Below are 20716 nucleotides of genomic sequence, written 5' to 3' on the forward strand. Positions count from 1 at the left end.
TTGAAATATGCTATAATAATATAGCAAAATTTGCTACTGACTGTACACATCAGACACACCACTGTTGCTCCTTGAAAAAACTATCTTGGCTAGAACTACCAAAACTATCCTACAATCAACTAATCGTGACACACGCACTACTATATCAGGCTGAAAAAACTCCAGCTCTGTTAAACATTTTAAAACCTTATTTTACTAACCACAGTCTTAGATCTGAAAATAAATCTACTACTACAAGTGAGTAAATCAACCAGCACTACTGGTGATTCCTTATATTCCCACTATGTAGCAAAAATCTGGATTTCACTTCCTCTTACTATTAGAATTACTAACAATGCCCATACTTACTGCTTCTTTCTAAAACTCTCTTTTGCAATATGTATACTGTCAGAAAAATGTTATTGACTATTTTGTAATAGTAAGTTTTTATGTACTTTTACAATACAGGTGGAGCTTTTCTCCCTGGGGCTCTGCTGAAAATAGATCTTCACCCAGTCGGACCGTCACAGTAACCACATGTAAAATAAATAAATAAATAAAACAAACCTCTATGTGTTAACAACATATCTAAACATTTACATACACTCAGCCAAGTTGGCTTGGGTTAGACTGTTAGTATTGCACAATTTCCTAAGCATTTCTAATAACGTAAGGAGATTATGGCTTCAAAACTGAAAATCAAAATAACCTAGTTACATCAAGGCTCTTATACAAGAAGCTTACCTTTGCAAAACTGTTTATGCAGGACTCTCATAAATTTTGATATTACTGAGGCTCACACTGCCACAACCACAGCAGCCAGCAAAAAACTGCAAAGGAAACCAACTGACAGCTTTAACAGCTGTTAACATACTTTGTGCTGCCAGACAAACAAGATGCAAAATGTGGGGCAATAAGTGCCACATAGCCTTTACACCTGTTGATTGAGTAAAGAAGCATTTGCTGTACTTTTTTTTTTTTTTTTTACAAAATTGAAAAAACAAATATATCAATGTAGCTGAAATTCCAAATTTACTACAAAGAAATTCTCATCTGGTCTCCAAACCGTAACTAGCTGTTAACGTGTTTTCAAAGTGGATTCAAGAAATTCACCTCTCATTTTTTTTTCCCAAAGACTCTTCTTGCGATTTGCTGACAATCAATCCCCTCCTGGACAATCATCCCACTGGTTCCCCACCACAAGGGTAGTGGTTGATCTAGAGGGCTGGCATTTAGATAGTCATAAAGGGAGGTTAGGACTTTTTTCCATCATTTTTTCGGCGGCTCTGATTTAAGTGCACTTAGCACCAGGGAGAAGTATTTAAATGGTCCCCTCACCAAAGATGCCCCTTCACTTTCCCAAGGAGTAATCCCTCCAAGTGGACCTGCCCCTCCCCTCATAGCAAGAGCTGGGGTTTCTATGGAATCCACCAGGGAGACTGCACAATCCAGTGCACCCCTGATTAAAAATGAACCCTCTCATATCCTCTGGGTGATGGGAGTGGGCTACGCCCCTTGACTTCTCTCCCTCCCTGCCTGGCTCCTCCAGTGCTGGAACTGCTGATTGGACCCTGGTCATCTGAGCTGCAGTAAGGGCTAACTTCCTGTTAGCCACAGAGCTAAGCTCTCTCTCAATTTCTTGAATCCATTTTGATAACACAGTAGATGGATAACCCCATCTTAATCCTCTTTATTTTGAGTGGGCAAGTTATCATAGCAACTGATGACAAGGCTAAAAAACACAACTGTGCAAGGTACCTGCCACAACAATAAATCCTTAAGGAGAGATCACTATAACAGTAAATCATTAACACTTGCATTTATTCACTTTTTGTATCCTGTGTTCTGGCTAAACTTCTACAGCTGTACCTATTCTCCCTGCAACAACCAGTGTTAGTCTTGCCATCTATGTAGGTATGACTCAGGTAATGTGAGATTCACAAGTTCTGCTGCTATGAATTACCTTTAGTTCGTCAAGCCTAGTATCTCCACAGGGATGAATACCTATGGTAAACAAACACCAACTACTATCCCAAATGTAACTGGATACACAGAACTGCTAAAACGTAGAAAACAAAACAATGTTAATAACTACATACAGAACACCTTAAATAGGGAAAGAATGTGGGGATACTTAATATCAGTGCCATCTCCTTGAAGATCTACATGGTAAGTACCTTATACAACTGAAGAATCCTCAAGAAGGGTCACAGCAAAGTACAGTTGTGTACACTTACCAAAAATGTAGATGCTGGAGTATATTCACTGTTGCAGTCATCACATTTGTGTTATCTGCCTGCAGGTAGCCCTCAGCCAGCCTGAATTCCAGAGTCTTGGATTCCTGCGTCGGATGCTCTCTCTTCTTCCATGACGTCAGGTCATCAGGGGTATAAAACATGCAGCTGACGCCATTACATCAGTTTTTCTTGCCCCAGATGTCAGGTGCCCCCACAATGGGAAGCAATTATATGTTATGGTACCCCTCCTTCAAAAAGTAAAATTACCAGAAAGCTTAAATACACCAAACAAGAAGAAAGGTAGAGCCAAGAGAAGTCAGGGGGCTGGAGGGAGGATAACCAGGACTGCAACAGTGAATACACTCAAACATCTACATTTATGGTAAGTGTACACAACTGTACTATGTTCTTTGTGTTTCACTGTTGCAGTCATCACATTTGGGTTGATTCCTAAAGCTGAGGAAGTTAGAGAGCATTACGGCCAGCTATTAAGCCCTGCAAGACTGCAGTGGCAAAACCAGCTCTGGATTTAGAAAAAAATAGAAAAAAAATAGGCATGTTGTAATGCTTGGTGAAGGTATGTACAGAGCTCCAGGTAGCAGCTTCTAGGATGTCCTTGGTAAGGACACCTCTGAGAAAGGCTGTAGAGGTAGATGCAGCCCTGGTGGAACATGATCTTATCCCCTGTGGGGTAGGTTTTCCATGGTGCTTATAGCACAAACAAATGCAATGGGCTATCAATTTAGAAATAGTTTGCTTTGAAATGGCCTTCCCCTCTGCCACAGCAGCAAAGCCAACTAGCAGCTGTTCAGATTTTCTGAGAGGCTTAGTCCTGTCCAAATAAAATCTAAGTTGCCTGTGCACATCCAAAGAGTGCAGTATTCGTTCTCCTTTGTTTTGTGGATTCGGGAAAAAGGTAAGCAAATGAATGGACTGATTAAGGGCCACACTAGACACCACCTTGGGCATAAAGGAAGGATTAGTCCTGAGGGAAACTCTGTCTGAATGGAAGATAATGAAGGGCTCCACTGCCATGAGGGCCTGTAATTCAGACACTCTTCTTGCTGAAGTGATGGCTAGAAGGAAGGCTGTTTTCAAGAAAGGAATTTCAACTCTGCAGTTGCAGCTGGTTCAAAAGGAGGGAGAGTGAGCTTTTCCAATACAAAGTTAAGGTCCCAGGCTGGAGTATGGGCTCTCCTGGGGGGGGGGTCTTAAATTTTTGGCCCCTCTGAGGAATTGCTTTAGCAGGGGGTGAGAGAAGAGGGGTGGTTCAGTATTATAATGTGCTGAAATGGCAAAGACATGAATTTTAACTGACGAGAAGGATATGCCCCTGTGGAACATTTCTGTTAAGTACTGAAGTATATGAGGTAAGCTGAGCACCGTTGTGCCCATCCCCTGTGTATGGCTCCAGGAACAGTATCTTTTCCACTTTTCAGCATAGGATTTTCTATTACTAGGCCTCCTTTCCTCCAGAATGACATCTAGCACCTGCTTACTGAGGGATGCTATTGGAGAGCTCAAGGAATTAGCCAGGCTGCAAGGTTCAGGGTTTGAAGCTGAGGGTGCAGAATCTAGCCCGCCTGCTGGGACAGCAGGGAAGGGGTCTGAGGCAGGTGGTATGGTTCCAGCAGTGTCATCCTGCGCAAGAGGGGGTACACCAGTGCTAGCGTGACCAGTCTGGTGCAATCAGTATTGTCCTTGGCTTGTAATGTTTGATCTTTTGCAGAACCTTCGAGAGGAGAGGCAGAGGGGGAAAGGCATAAACTGAGAGGCTTTCCCAGGTAAAGGAAAGGGCATCCACTTTCCAAGCTTGACTGTGTGGTCCTTGTGCAGAATTTGTCCAATTGGTAGTTCTGAGGGGAGGCAAACAGGTCTATCTCTGGAGTCCCCCATTTGTTCCTCAAGAGGTTGAATATTTTTGGTTCCAGTTTCCATTCGTGTGGGTCCATGAGATTTCTGCTTAGGTCATCTGCCAGAGAATTTAGCTTCCTGGCAGGAATTGAGCCTGTAGGTGCACTTGGTAGGTCAAGGCTGTGTTCCACAGAGAGGGTATGAGTGGGTTCCCCCCTGCTTGTTTATGTACCACATAACTGTGGTGTTGTCTGTCTTTACCAATAATTGTCCTGGAAGAATGTGGTCTTTGAAGGCTGTCATGGAATTCTGTACAGCTAAAATTCCTTTTTGATTGATACGCAAGTGAATCTGTCGCGGGTTCCATTTGCCCTGGATGCACTGCCATGCCAAATGAGCCCCCCATGCGTAGTCTGATGCGTCTGTTGTTAGGGTTTGGGCGGCAGGGGGTAGAGTGAAATGGAGCCCCTTGTTGTGGTAGCAGACCTCTGCCCACCAAAGGGACTCTGTCTTTATACAAGGAATGAAAGGAATCATCGAGTCCAGGTCCTGAGAATGGTGACACCATAGGCTTTTTAGATACCATTGTAGTTTCCTCATATGCAGTCTTGCATATGGAATTAGTAGAATGCAAGAGGCCATGAACCCCAGGGCTTGCAGAATTTTCCTTGCAGATAGCTGGGTCTTTGTGGCCAGTAGGTTGTTAAATAAACTTGTTTCTCTGGAGTGAGGAAAGTCATCTGGGAAGTTGTGTTCAAGCTTGGTCCTAGGAATACAATCTGTTGGCAGGGTACTAAGTGAGATTCATATTTGTTAATGGTGCACCCCAATGAGGTTAGAAGTTTCTTTACGAATGCCAGATGTTTTAATAGCAAGTCCTGGCTTTCTGCCTGAATCAGACAATCGTCCAAGTATGGGTATAGCTGAATATTTCTCTGCCTGCAAAAAGCAATGGCTGGAGCTACACATTTTGTGAATACCCTGGGCGCAGTAGATACGCCAAAGGGAAGCGCAGAGAACTGACAGTGCATGGAGCCTGCCCTGAAGCGTAGGTATTTCCTGCAAGATTCCCTTATTCGAATGTGCAGGTAAGCTTCCTTTAAGTCCAAGGTTGCCAACCAGGCATCTTTGCCTAGTACAGGAAGCAGCTTCTGAAGTGTTAGCATTTTGAATTCTGGGATTACCAAAAAAGGTGTTTAGAATAGAGAGGTCCAGGATAGGACGCCAGGGGCGGTCTTTTCTGGGTACCAGGAAAAGTCTTGAATAAAAACCTTGTCTCCTTTCTTCTGCTGGGACAGGTTGAATAGTCCTGATACTTAGAAGAGAGAGAACCTGCTGTAGAGCCTCTGCGCACTGATTTGGGGGTAGGTCTGGCCAACCATTTGGGGTTGGTATGGTGTGGAAGTGGAATCTGTATCCTTTGGAAACTATATTCAGAACCCAATAGTCCTGGGTAATGAGCTCCCAGTTTTTTGCATGCAGGGCGAGCTTTTCTCCTAAGGGAGCAGGCAGTTGATCAGGGCTTGGAAGGGTTAAGGTTAAGTCATTGTGCCATTTTTCCGTAGAGGGGTGTCTTACTACTCCCTGCTTTGGAAGTGGGAGCCCCCCACTGCTTAGGCCTGTGCGTAGCCTGAGACTGCAACCTAGGTGGTCTGCTGTTCCTGGGTTTGGACTGAGAAGGCCTGGAAGAGGCCAATGCCTACTAAATCTGGGAGGCTGTACTTGCAGGAAATCTTTAACAGTTTGCATAGATTTAGCTTTTTCCTCCATCTTTTTGAGAACTACTTCTGCTTTGTTGCCTAACAGGCGGTCTTGGTTTAAGGGAACATCCAGTAATTTAGCTTTAACATGATCTGGCAAGTTTTGCTCCTTAAGCCAAGCATGCCTTCTAAGTACAGACCCAGTGACAGCAGCCCTGCAAGATGCTTCTAAAGAGTCAAAACCACATTGCAAAGTATGTTTACCAACTTGTTCTGCAGAATGCATTAAATCCTGCAATTCTTTGTGTTCAGCACAGTCAGGAATCAACATCATTTTCTGTTTAAGTAGTCCCATAATATGCTGCTGGTACTTTAACATATGAAACTGGCAATTTAAAGCCCCAATGGCCAAAGTAGCAGAAGTATACACCTTCTTACCCGATCTGCCCAAGGCTCTAGAATCTCTATCAGAAGGGGTAGTGTTTTTGGCAGCAGTAGCCTTAATGCCCTTTGGCCCTTGGGAAATGGTCTCTGGATCCGCAGTAGGATTCTTGATGAGGAACTTGTGAGAGTCAGGTACTATGTAATACCTGTCAGGTTTCCTGGGAGCTGGAGGTAAAGTGTCTGGGGAAAGGCTAGATTCCAAGAAAGCATCATCAACAATGTCCAGAACAGGAGGGATAGCTAAAGGCCTGTGTTGAGGGAGGAGTAAGAATTCCCTAAGCCCCTTTTTGGAGTCAGAGTATCCTGGCTTTCCCAGCGGAAATGCTCCCTAAGAGTGTGCAAGGTTTCACCAAAGGAAAAATCTTCTGGACGGGAGTCACCAAAGGAAAAATCTTCTGGACGGGAAGCAGAGGGAATGGAGTCCTCTGCATCAGAATCCTCATAAGTAGATAAACGCAAATCCTGGTAATCAGAAGAAACAGAAAGATCAGATTCCTGATCAGAAGAATCAGAAGGAAAATCAGTTCTAGGTTTCTTAGAGGGGGAAGGCTGGCTTCCCCTAATTAAGGTAATAAGGTCTTCAGCCATTCTAAGCATTTATTTTTTAGGCATATGGGCCTGAGCATGTGGTTTGGACATCGGTTTTCTAGGCATGGGTCGAGTTTTAGGCCTGGATGAAGAAGATGGCGTCAGTTTAAAATGCAAGTTTGTAGGCCTGAATGCACTCTCAGAAGCTGGTGTCTGCACAGCGACTCTGGACCCATCGAAGGTAGAGACATCCGCAGGTTCCATAGTCGAAGAAGCATCTCGCAGCATACCGGACTCCAAATGGGTCTCAGTAGAGGCCTGCGAATCTGAGGTAGCGGGTATCAGGGGCTGCGAAAGTGCCTCACTGAGTACTGGCGGACTGACGACTAGCTTAACGGAAGCGTCGTCAGCAGTTTTGGACCTATGTGGTCTGTCTCTGTCTTTATCCTTACTTTTTTCAGAATATCGGTAGTCGGGTGGCTTACCGAAGCCGTTTCTACCAAAATAATTTGCTGCAAATATAGCCCGACGACGAATAGTTCGCAGGTTGAACAAGGCACAAAACCGACAGCGAGGGATGTCGTGGTCTGGGCCTAAGCAAGAAATGCAGTACGAATGAAAATCTTTATGAGTTATTTGCTTTCCACAGGTAATACAATTGTTAACTTTTACTGACATCTTTTAAGAGCAAGAAAAAGGAACCCCAATGGGGTACTTGGCTTTTTTGAAGACTTCGGTTCTGAAACTTGAAAACGAAAATTTCAGGAGTCGGCCGACCAGCACTTGCGAACTTCTGCTTCGGGCACCGCATGGCAAGAAAGACAGATGTAATGGCACTGGCTGCATGTTTTATACCTCTGACAACCTGACGTCATGGAAGAAGAGACAGCATCCAACGCAGGAATTCAAGACTCTGGTATTCAAGCCGGCTGAGGGCTACCTACAGGCAGATAACCCAAATGTGATGACTGCAACAGTGAAACATGCAGAACATCAGTATCATCACTGCACTTTGGTGGAATCCCAAGCAGTACTTGGGAGAGATGCAAAATGATCTCCTGCAGCACAACTAAGCCAAAACCTATTGTGTCTCTAGACAGTAGTTCCAATTAGCAGTGCTTGGACAGAGTATGAATAGCACTTCCATGGGGCAGCTCCTAAATTAAACTGCTGAAGTTGTTCTAATGGAATGCAATCTGGTGGTATTCTGTAAGTTTACTGTACTTATTGTTGCAAAAGGTAGTACAGTAGCACACCAGCCGCAATGTTTTGTTTCACGCAAATCTTCACTCAGTTTCTTAAAATAAATAAAAAGCTCATCTGCTCTCCTGCCTATGACTAGCTAACATAAGCATTTTGGTAGCCCAAACAAAAAAAAAAATGAATAAATAATGGAAGTTAATTTTGGTAGTGCGAGTAAAAAAATAGGAGTACACTAAACTGGCAGAGACATACTGCCAATATTACCATTGCTATGAAGGTGTGATTAATCTTCAGAGATGCCTTGTTATTACAAAAGACTGTGTGAACGGTCTTACACAGCAGGGATTGTAACTCTGAAGTCCATATCCCTGGGAATATAGCAAGGACAAAGTGTGCTTTAAAAGATAAGTGCATAATGTTAGCTACATCAGTTGGGTTCAAATGGATGTTAGGTTAGCTTTTTCGACCAGAACTTCAGATTTGAAAGAGGCGCAACATATATTATTGGAAGTCTTAAATACAAGAAGACTTTAATAAACTGATAAAGCTGCTATTTATGAAAAGTCTAGTACATGGACAAACTCCAAACAAATGTGTACTACGATGGAAACATTTTGTGAATTTTGGAGCCAAACAAAGTTTGGGTAACCTAGGAGGGTCTATATTATATTCTCGAAAGCCGACAATATTGAAGCTGATATTGTCGACACTAGAAGAGCGAAAGCGCACATCGAACATGTAAACGGAAATCTCCGTAAAGGGAGATTTCCATCTACTGCAATGTAGTGCTGTCTCGGAGTTGGTATATTTAAGTAGCGGGGGGTGTGGGGGGTGCAGGGGGGCTTGCCCCCCTGCTTAAACCAGTTAGGGTATTTATTTATTTATTTTTATAAGTTCGATGTTTGAAGACTGACCATATGGTGTTCGATGTTTTCAACCATCAGGCTTATAATATAGACCCACCTAGGAAGCTTAGGACTAAGCAGTTTATTGGGTCCAGGTCACTGAGGCACTCCAACACACAAATGTCCTCCATTTTTGTAGACAAGATTTATTTGGAGTGAACCTTCTGTATTCCTTTAGGATATTTAGGAATTCATTAGAGAAGGGAACAGGAGGAAAAAAATTCCATCTTTCAAGTTGAGAGACATGGGATTTTGCTCCATGGTGGGGGGGGGGGGGGGGGGGCATTGAAGAAGACTGACTAGTATTAACAAGAACCACAACCACATCTGCTGAGAAAATATTATCGGAATGAGATTTTTTTGTCTTGCATCAATTTCAACTGTACCTTCTAAATCAGAGGGAATGAAAGGAATGCATAAAACAAGGCTCAAGTCACCGACAGTGAAAAATTAGACGTTATGTACTCACCATAACGTTCCATCTGAGTAGGTACTTCATTTGTCTGCAAAGTGTGGATCTCGGATCCGACCTCGGATCTGACAGGCAGCTTTCCAAGCTTCAAGATTCAAGCTCCTAGCTCCTCCCCTCTACCCATAATCCCCTATCACCACCACACTACCTCAGATCGGTTTTGCTGTATCACATGATAAACCTGTAATAAACAGGTTCAGATATTCTCAAGAATCATAAATGATCCTAGAAACCTGATACAGGTTAGGGGGATGGCAGGGGGGATGGTTGCAGACAAATGAAGTACCTACTCAGATGGAACGTTATGGTGAGTACATAACTTCTAAATCTGAAGTAGTTACTTCATTTGTTCTGCAACCTGTGGGACAGAGTCCCCAGCTAGCTTAACAAAGAAACCTGGGTGGCCTATGGAAGGATATTCTGAAGCACCGCGGAGCCAAGGGACGCCCTGCTTCTAGATATCATGGCCAGCTTATAATAAGAAATAAACGTATGGGCAGAAGACCAAGTGGCTGCTGAACATATGTCGTCCAACGGCATCCTGGACCAGAAGGCTGCAGAAGTTGCGATGGACCGTGTGGAATGTGCACAAATTTTAAATGGGGTTGTTTTGCCCGATGCCTTATAAGCCTGAGAAATACATTGACAAATCCAATTAGCCAGTGTCACTTTGGATATAGGTTTTCCCATGGATGAAGGAGCAAATGACACAAACAGTTGATCAGCCTTACGAACATCTTTGGTCCTGTGCAGGTAAAGACGCAACTGTCTATGTACATCTAGTGTATGCAACATGTATTCTCCCTTATTTTGAAATTTCTTGAAAAACACTGGCAGATTGATAGTCTGATTGATATTTGCCACAGATGCCACTTTTGGTAAAAAAAGACGGGTTAGCCCTGAGAGACACTCTGTCATTGTGAAAAATAAGATAGGGAGGTTTCATGCACAAAGCTTGGAGCTCTGAAACCCTTTTAGCAGAAGTTATGGCTACCAAGAATGCTGTTTTCCAGGACAGAAAATTAAGGGGTACAGAAGCTGCAGGTTCAAAAGGAGGTTTCGTTAAGGCTTGCAGAACAAAGGTTAAGTCCCAAGAGGGAGTCACAGATTTCACCGGTGGCTTGAGAAGGAAAACGCCATGCAAGAACGTCTTACACAATTTTGTAGATGCTAGGGATCCTAATCAGTCTCCCACATGAAAATGGGATATTGCTGCCAACTGTACTTTCACCGTTGATGCACTGGCCCCTTGTTCAAATATCATGGACAAAAAATCCAAGACTGTAGGAATCGGAACAGTAAAAGGGTTGAGACCCTGGCTGTTAGCCCAGATAGAAAATCGTTTCCACTTGCTATTATAGATTTTCCTGGTGGATGGTTTATGAGCCGCTACCAGAATAGTTTTCACTGGTGACGAGATACCTGGAGTCCTTGCCATTAGTGGAACTGGATCAACTAAGCCGCGAGCTTGAGGTTTACCAGGTTCGGTGTTGGGCACCCTGTTGGGTGCGAGATCAGATCTGGAATGGGATCCAGGATTAAAGGGGAGGAGAGACTGTGAGACCGCAGGTATGGAAACCAGATTTGACGAGGCCAGAATGGGGCTATGAGGATATTTTGCTCCCCAACCGTGCGGCTTTCTGAATGAACTTCGCCATGAGCGGAAGCGGGGGGTAAGCATAGAGTAGACCGGGAGGCCAAGCATGAATCTGAGCGTCTCTGGGGGTCTCCCCTTCTGGGGGAAGAATTGAGAAGAACTCGCTGCATTTTGTGTTTTGAGGAGTAGCAAAGAGATCGTAGCGAGGCCAACCCCACTTGTGGAAAATTTCCTTCGCAACTTTCGGATTGAGAGACCACTCGTAAGGACTGTGAATTACTCGACTCAAATTGTCCACCAGGATGTTGGATCATCCCGGAATGTGCGTTGCTATCAGAAAGCGGTTGGTGGATATCGCCCATTCCCAAACTCTCATGGCTTCGACAAAGAGGGTAGGCTCTGGTTCCCCCTTGTTTGTTTATATACCAGACCACTGACATATTGTCTATCTGTATTGCAATCGTTCCTAGAGGTAGAAGGTCTTGGAGAGCCTGCAACGCTAGAAGCACCGCCCTCATCTCCAGAACATTTATGTGCAAGGCGGTCTCCGACAAGGTCCACGTACCTTGGACGTTTCTGCCCAATGCCCCCCACCCTAGGCGAGAAGCATCCGTGGTTAACGTGGCCTGGGGAGGGGGAATCACAAAGGGACTCCCTTGCCTGAGTTCTGGGGAGTGAAGCCACCAAAGGAGGGATTCCCTGCAAACCCTGCTCAGGGGAATGGGAGTATTCAATGGATGGTATAACAGTGTCCATTGAACTTGGAGTGTCCACTGTAATATACGCATCCTTAGGCGAGCATGGACAGACAGAGGCCAATAGCCACTGCCATCGAGCCTAGTGCTCTCAGGACTAACTCTGCCAGTGGAGCTTTATTGTGAAGAAGAGCCAAAACTTGGAGTGAGAGGCTGGACAGCCTGTCCTCGGTCAAGAAGGCCCGAGAAGACCGGGAATCTAGCCTGGCTCCTATGAAATCTAATGCTTGCACAGGATGAAGAAAAGACTTTGGTATGTTGATTGAAATGCCCAAGCTGTCGGCAAGAGACAGAACATAGTCCCTCGCGATACAAAGTTGATGCCTGTTGGTTGCTGTGAGGAGCCAGTCGTCTAGGTACGGAAAGACCCTTATGCCCTGAAGCCTCAGGTGGGCCGCAACCATTGCCATGACTTTGGTGAACACCCTGGGGGCAGAGGTGAGTCCGAACGGAAGGACCCTGAACTGGTAATGACTGGCCCCTAGCCAGAAGCGGAGGAACCTCCTGGACCGTTTGTCCATTAGAATGTGGTAGTACGCGTCCTTGAGGTCTATAGAACACATCCAGTCATTCTCCTGCATTAAGGGGAGAATATATTGTAGAGTGACCATCCAGAACTTTTCTTTGGGGACAAACATGTTCAGGGCGGACAAGTCTAGAATGGGCCTGGCACTAAAAAGAACCTTGAGTAGTAGACCGATCTGGATTGGTCTGGCGGGACCCGCTGGATGGCTCCTTTTCCTAACAAATTTGAAATCTCTATGGTCGCCGCCTCTCTTTGATTGGGTGGGACATCGGGGAGGCGACCAACTGAGGGAGGACGAAATAGGAGGTGAATTTTGTAGCCTCTGGATATAATTCGGAGCACCCATCGATCGTTCGTGATGGACTCCCACATTGACAGGTGCTTCGTTAAACGTCCCCCGACTGCCTCCAGAGCTGGACAGTCAGGTAAGCCCTCAGGGCTGCTGCGCGGGTCTCTCGGAGAAAGGCTCCCCAGACCCGAAGTTACGCGGTCCCCCTCTGCCTCTGGTCCGGCGTCGACCCTGCCCCCCTCTGCCTCTGGAGGGCGCTGAGTCCGAAGCTGGATAGGATTGCTGAGACTTGCGGAACCACAGCTTCTTTTGCCCCCTCTGATTCCTTGAGAAGGAACGTTGGGGGCTCGAGAAGTGGACTCCGATGGCAGACAGGGTCTTCCTGTCCTTCTCGCTTTGGACTAGTGTATCGCGTACGGTCTTGCCAAAAAGCGAAGAGCCGTTAAAGGGTGCGTTCGCGAAGGACACCTTGAAAGGTTCCGTAAAATTACAAAGGCGGAGCCAGGCGTGGCGTCGCAAGACAACACCTGCCCCGCTGGCCCTTGCAGCTCCCTCCGTAGCATAAGACAGTAGCCGCATGGACGTATTTGAGATGGACTTGAGAGTGGCCATACGAGTCGAGAACACAGTTTTGTCCTCGACCAACATGGACTATGGTGGAGCTGCAGTATATTACTTGATCAAATCCCATTGCAGCCTGATGACATGCACCATATAATTCAGCGCCCTCACAGAGAAGGTTGCTGAAACAAAGGTCCGCTTCCCTATTCGGTCCAGCGCTCAGGACTCCTTGTCCGGCGGGTGGACCGTGGAGCTCTCCTGGGAGAGTTCTCTCTTAGTGGCAGCAGCCACCAGCATGGCATCAACTGGAGACCCTTTGGCCCAAGCCTGCCTATCTGAAGGGGGGCTAAGGATTTTATCCAGCCAGCGTAGGATAGGCTCCACGGTGTCGGGCTCCTGTCAAGCCCTGGTAGTCAGGAGATCTACCAGGGGCTCTGCCGGTGGGGACACCCAGGAGGTAGATGGGCCCGCTTCAAACGTCTCCAGAAATACGGACTCATCCGAGGAAGGTTTTTGGGCAGACCACCCCCCCCCCTAATACGCAACATTTCCATGATGTCTCCAAAGGAGACATCCTCGGGGGGTGACCTTGGGAACCTTCCCTTTCCTCTAAGTCCGTATCTGTGGTGACTGACTCGGGGGAGTCCATGTACCTCCTTTTACACGTCCGTTTACGAGGCACCTCTTCTGTGGGACTATCAGAAGAGGGCTCGTCAACGGCCTCTTGTTCCTCCGAGGGAACCAACTGGAGGGTCTGAACAGGCTGTCCCGATGGAAGGATGATGGAAGGTAGACCCGTATGCAGTGAGGGAGTGGAAGGATCCAAAGCCCGGGTCAGGGACCTGGAAGACCTCGACAGTACCCTCTCCACTACCTCAAACGCCGAGGGAGAACTACTCTCTTTCGGCCCTGAGAGCAGTGTCCTCGGCTCCAAGATAGGGATCGGGGTCGGAGCCGAAGCCATCGGATCCGAAAGGGAAATGCTCTCCGACATAGGAGGCGCCGAAGAGGCACCCGCTCTCACGGATCCGACGCCCGGCCCCGAGAACTCAGATCCGAGATACTCGAGGGTATGGTCGGCGTGGAGAAGGCTTGGGCCACCGGCGCCGACAAAACCCCGGCTCCGAAAGGGCCTGGATCCGAAGATTCCAAAACCCGGATCCGGGTTGAAGAAGGAGAAATCGGGGCAAATATAGAAGCTGCACTCCCCCCCCCCCTGTAGGGGGGGGAGGCAACAGCACCCCCATCTGCATTTGGGTCTGCAGAAACCGACGCATCATCCTGTCCATATCGGCGTCGGAGAGAGACCTAGTAGATCTAGGAGGTCGTAGAGGCGGGCCTGGAAGGCCGCCTCGACGACCTCGAGGGTGATAGGAGCTCCTCCTCCAGCTCCGGCGAGAAGGAAGGGGATCGGAGCCAAGAAGGAGAAGGTATGGACACCCTCGGGGGCGATTTAGCAGTCTTCGATGGCGGAGCCGAGGGATGAGGCTCGGCTCGCCTCTTGTGTCGGTGCTTCTCCCTGTGCTTTTCCCTAGAAGGAGAAGACTGAACTTCCCTCGTACTCAAGGCAAAAGTGGGAGGTTGAGTCCCAGCCTGAGTCGAGGGAGTCAGGGGTGCCGAAGCTACCTGGGAAGCCTGCACCTTGGAGGGAGAGGAGGAAGAGGCCTCCTCCGGGGGAAGCAATCCCGCCAGAATAAGCCTGTTCCTCCTGTCCCTCACAGCCCGGGGGTTGAAGGCTGTGCAAACCTGGCAGTCTGAAGACAAATGGGCAACCCCCAGGCATATAACGCACTGAGTGTGGCCATCAGCTGGGGAAAGCTTATGGCCACACCCAGTGCACTTAGAAAAAATAGCCTTATGGCCTTCGGCCATTTTCCTAACACACACACTCACACACCCAAACACCTAGGGGAGGGTTAACTGAACAAAACGCAATCCCGAAAACAAAAAAGGGCAGAGAAAACACTCTCTCAACACACTCTTCTTTTAAATTTGTCAAAATTTTAAGAAAAATTTAAGAAAAATTCACTTCCCAGCTACTAAGCTCAGGAGCTCTTCTCAAGATGCTTGTGATCAAGCCGCGGCAAAAACGATCTGAGGTAGTGTGGTGGTGACAGGGGATTATGGGTAGAGGGGAGGAGCTAGGAGCTCGGATCTTGAAGCTTGGAAAGCTGCCGGTCGGATCCGAGACCAACAGGTTGCAGAACAACTGAAGTAACTACTTCAGATGCATTTATTCTCAAGAATGACTATGAGGTAGCAGAAATCAATAAGACTAAGGCAGACTATTGCAGTGGGCCAAACGGGTCAAGTTCAGACAGGACCCACATCAATAAACATTTCAAAGACTTTCAATAAAATTTCCATCTGCGAATTGGAATAAACAGTCTGTTGAAGTAGTCTGCTAGCTGAGTCTAAGCCAGGAAAAAGGACTGCTGACAGCCAAGTTGCCCAAGACCAAAAGAAAGTTCGCTCTCCATAGACTTGGAAAGATCTGGTACCCTCTTTCTCATGTACCACAACTGTGGTTTTACCTCCAAAGATAAGAGGGAGGAAGCAACTTGTCCTGAAAAACCTGTAAAGGTTCAATACACTGCTTTCATTTCTTTCACGCTGATGTGAAGTAGTAGTCTGTCTTGAGACCAAATAACCTGAACTGAAAGGCTGCAGAAATGGTCTCTCCAAGCAAAATCCAGTCCGTCAGAGGATAAGGCATCCCTTGGAGAGTTGCATGGATGTTCATCACATAAATTCTTTACACGATTGGGAAAAGGGATTAGTGCACCTGTGGAATTTCCAAATTTGTGCTATATATTTCTGAGGTCACTGTGGTCTTTCCTTGAAAGTCTTATGTAAAACACAAAAAAGCAAAATGACATATATACCAGTGCCCTGCTGTAATGGGCTTATTTTGATGGAACTCTTGGCATCACATTCTGAATTTATTTACCTGAGAGGCTCCGAGGGCATGGCCCGGCCAGGCATCCTCCAGGAGACCTGGGGGAGACAGGGACCGTGGAGCTCTGGACCGGAAAGGAGCGTGGGCTCGGAAGTCCCGATTACTTATTTATTTGTCTTTGTTTACTAGGAAAGATCAACTGAGTAACACCCATTTTCAGCAGAGGCCAGGGGAGAAAAGCTCCATTTGCTTACAATGTATTATACTAAGTTCTAGTTAAACAAAGTAGTTACATTTCTATTTACATTTATACACAAACAGTAGTTACATTTATACATTTTAAGATTTTACAGGTGGAAGTTACTAAAGAGAAAGCCCACACGCAACTTAGTGAATTGCATAGGCAGCAGTTATGTATAAAAAAATGTTATCTCATTTCAATGAGAGAGTGGAGTGTATTCTGTTTAAACAGTGAACACAAAGTCTCAACCTTGTGATAAGCATGTGCAGGACCAGGATTATTTAAGTTTTTGTTTAAGCAGTGGTTTAAAACTACTGAGTTTGTCTGAGTTTTTTTGTGTGTGAGGATACTATTCCAGGCTTTAGCAACGTAATGGGAGTAGAGCCAATTTCCTGCAATATTTGACTTATTTGCAAGTTATAATAATTTGTTAGTAGAGCAGAGGTCCCTTGTTGGACACTGGGTCAACAATAAGTTATGCAGTGCAGGGCAATTTTCTGGATGACTGAGTTTGTGTACTGCAGTTAATTGTGAATATGTTAAGTAGTTGTGTAGTTAAGGTCAGGTGGCAAATTCAGTTATTTTATTGGAGGAGGAGGCAAGTTTCTTTCTTTGAGTATCGTTTACGTTTGTTAGGATAGGAGCAGCATATAAGCAAGTTGGCAATAAGAAGGTGGTGGCTAGAGTTTTGCTTGCAGTATCTGTAAGGAATTCATTGATACCATAAAGGAAGTCTAGTTTCTGGTGTGTACATTTAATGCTGTGCAGGATATGCTGGTCATATTTGAGTGTCATCTATTATAACGCCTATAAGTTTACTGTGAGTTACAGTTTTAATGACAGTATTACTTGCTGACTTTATGGTAAAAACTGCTTTTGATTTTGGCAACTTTTTTAGGTAAAAGGCATTAACTTAAGTTTTCTTGGGGTTGAGTTGGAGATTTAATTCTTTGAGCCAGGTTCTACAGAGAAAAAAAATTGGGGGCAATGTCTTGGAGTTTATTTGTTGCTGAGGCCGCAGAATGTTGAGTTGTCTGCATACTGAACTAAACTATCATGGTGAGTGGAGGTGCAGAGGTCGTTAATAAATACGTTAAATAGACGAGGACCCAGGATAGAGCCATGAGGTACACCTGTAGTAACTGGTTGAAAGGATGAGTAGGTTTGTTGCCATTCGACGGGCTGTTGCCTTCCACATAGGTAACTAAGAACCCACAACAAGGAATATCATGAAAGTCCTACTGAAGAGAGTCGAACGAGCAGTTGCTAGTGCAAGACAGTATCAAATGCCTTTGACAAGTCTAAGAACATGGTGGACACAAGCAGACCATTGTTTCTATGTTGGTCTATTATATTGGTAAAATGTAGTAGAGCAGTAGTGGTGCTATGCTGGGGCCTGAAGCCATGTTGTGTTTCTGACAGCAGGTTATTTGAAGTTAGGTATTGCATCACCTGAGTATTTTTTTTTTATTTTATTTAACATTTGTTAACCGGGAAAGTCTGACTTGGAACAAAGCCAATTTTCAGCAGCGGCCCAGGGAGAAACACTATAGATACATGTCTTTGTAATGTGGGAGGAAACCGGAGCACCCGGAGGAAACCCACATGAACGAAGGGAGGAAATGCAGATTCCACACAGAAAGCACCCTAGTCAAGAATCGAACCGGAGAACCTGTTGCAGTGAGGTGACAATGCTACCGCTGCACCACTATGCCGTGTGCATATGTATGCGTGCGTTTCTGTAATATTTTGGAAGGGAAAGAGAATTGCTATTGGTCTATAGTTATTACATTCTGTAGATGTGCTGCCTTTGTGCAATGGTATGATGTAGAATTTGCTCCACAGTGGTGGGATGCATCTTTCTGCTATGGACCTAGTAATTATTATGGACACAGGGAAAGCTAGGACTTCTGTGGCCATTTTTAGGTAGTCTGTGGGCAGTTGGTCTACAGCTACGGAAGTAGTTTTTAGTTTAAGGATAAACTTCCTTATGGGCGAGATGGGTACTGGACTAAGACTGAAGAGCTGTGGGTGCTTTTCATTGGAGAGGGGGCAGATGTATCAGTGTCTGAGAGAGGCAATATTGATTGTATAAAAGTAGGAATTAAACTGTGTGGAGATAGCATCTGTCAAACTGTCTGTTGTTTGAGAGGGACTGGTGGTCTTGCCAGGGTGGAACAGTTTATTTAGTTGTTGTGTCTTTCGGCTTTTCCCGGTTAGGAGTCGCCACAGTGGAACTCCGGTCCACTAATGATTGGCAGTAGATTTTTATGTGCCGAGTTGCCGGCCCTGAAGCACGCTCTAGCTGAGAATCGAACAGGACAACGTCTTTACTGTGAGGCGACAACACTACCGCAGCACCACCACCGCAGTTGAACAGTTTATTTAGTGATGATCATAAAAGTTTTGGGTTGTTTTTATATGTTTGACTTGTAGGTTGTTATAATATCTTTGTTTATCCTGTTTGACATGGACTTTTGCAAGGTTTAAGATGTCTAAATTGCTGAAAGGCATTTTGAGTTCCATTTTTATACCATTTTGTCCAGGCTTTATCCCTATTTGTCATGATTTTGTTTGTTTTTTTTTTTTTTTGTCAGTCATGGTGCAGGATTGGACTTAAATAACCTAGCACCAGTGCATAATACAAGCGTTAAGGTTTCTAAGAATATATTAAAGTGTTCTACAGCAGTATCTGCTGGTATTGTTCCAAGTATATTCTAGTTATATTATTTTACTGTTTCGTTAAAATATCTTTGCTGAAATTGGTTGTATTTCATATTTGATTACAGGTATGTTTATACAGGTTATGGTGAGTTCTAATAGCATATGCTGGTATGTGGTTACATATGCTTTCTGACAGGCAGCCTACTTTTGTCAGTTTGTCTGGTTTATTTGCAAAATTCCAGTCTAATGTTGCATTGATTCTATTAGGTGTAGTTTTTAATTGTCTGAAGTTAAACAAGTTTATGGATTCAGTGGGGTTAGTGGACTTCATGAGTTGCCAGTCTATAGTTAACTCTCCAAGATTTATAGTTACATGGTTAATTTGTCGGGTTATCCAGTACGACATGCTTTCAGACGTATTGCTGTTATTCCCTGGTAGAACATAAGTTGCTATTAAGCATATAGGTTTACTATTGTTGATGTTTAGGAGTGTTTTTAGTTCAGCACTGTTAAATTTGGGTATTTCCTGTGGGAGTAAGCTGATGGTTAGGGATTTTTTTTATAGAGGATTGGTACACTAACTGCACACTTTGTTTTGTCCATCATGCCTAAGTATATTGTATCCTGGGGATGATTTCATTATAATTTATTTCTTTTTTTAAAAAAGGCTTCAGTAGCTATGACTACATCAGGAATGTATGTGGCAAGGTAGGCATGTACAACATGGATTTTATTGCACATACTTCGTAGTTTCATATTTAGTAAGCTAAGTCTGGGTTCTGTTTTTTGCTGAGATGTGTTGGGTGACTGGTTTATTTTGGGGTTGGAAGTGATGGATTTATGAACAGTGGGACCTGGGTTGGGGTGAGTATCTCTGCTATTTTTTAAATTGACATGTTGCAGAGGAAGAGTGTGGCCAGTTATATTTTGGTCTTGGTTTGGTATTTAATCATAAATTTGGATACTTAATGTTGAGATATTTAAAGAGAAATAAATTACACATGGTTTGCTTATAAAGATAAGGTGCTATGGAGGAAAGGCAGGGTAGGAAGATGCTAATATTCTTTGTGAGGACTGGTTGAAGTCTTAAGTATTTGAAGGATGTGGACCTGAAAAGGCCAGTAGACTGAGGAGGAATAGTAAAATAATATGAGTTAGGAGCATCTTTATTTAACTTGGGTTTTATCTTTGTTATAAATTAGGATTAGAAAATGTTAGGAGGGTACTGGGTAGGTTGTAGATATGTAATTTAATAGTTAAAGGGGGCAAAGATTAAGGCAGTTTGAAAGAGAGTATTGGGTGGTAAACAATAGTGGGTGTTACTATTGGGAGCAATTTTACTGACTGTTTTCTTCTGGAGGCAACTAATGGTATTGGTTTGAGGAATATGTGGGTGATGCTATGGAAGTATAAATGTAGAGTTATAGTAAGGGGGTGGGTGGAAATTGGGGCTAGGGGAGCAGAGTGAGCCAGAGCATTAGCGATGGTGAACAAAGCAGGTTGAAACCTTGGCAAAGAGACAAAGAAAAACAGTGGCTTAACTTAAACAACCACAAATCTGCTGACAGAGAGAAGTAAAAGGAACAATGCAGTTTAAAAGGCCTCTGAGCTAATAGATGAAAGTCTTGATTTTGTTGCTCTAGGACACAGTTTTAGAAGGAAAGTTAGTCCAATATCACCTTGGCCTGACTAATGGTGACAACAGTAAAGAAAAAATGCACTTGACTGTTTGACCTGTATAATGTAGAGAGGTTTCTATGGATTTTAAAATGCAAAGTCCAAAGGCTATCCCCACCCCCACACAGATCAACAAAACAATGAGAAAAAGAAATCCAGAATGCAGTACTGCAGCTCTGGAAAAA

At 44.7% G+C, this 20716-nt stretch overlaps 1 protein-coding gene across 1 annotated transcript in view; it reads right to left on the bottom strand.

The window, feature by feature from the left end:
* PHF8 (PHD finger protein 8) overlaps nucleotides 1-20716 on the bottom strand; it is a 3148719-nt gene that overhangs the window by 2810192 nt on the left and 317811 nt on the right. The window lies entirely within an intron of this gene.

The sequence above is a fragment of the Protopterus annectens genome, chromosome 8.part0 (genome assembly GCF_019279795.1).
Source record: "Protopterus annectens isolate FY-2018-M chromosome 8.part0, PAN1.0, whole genome shotgun sequence".
NCBI lineage: Eukaryota > Metazoa > Chordata > Ceratodontiformes > Protopteridae > Protopterus > Protopterus annectens.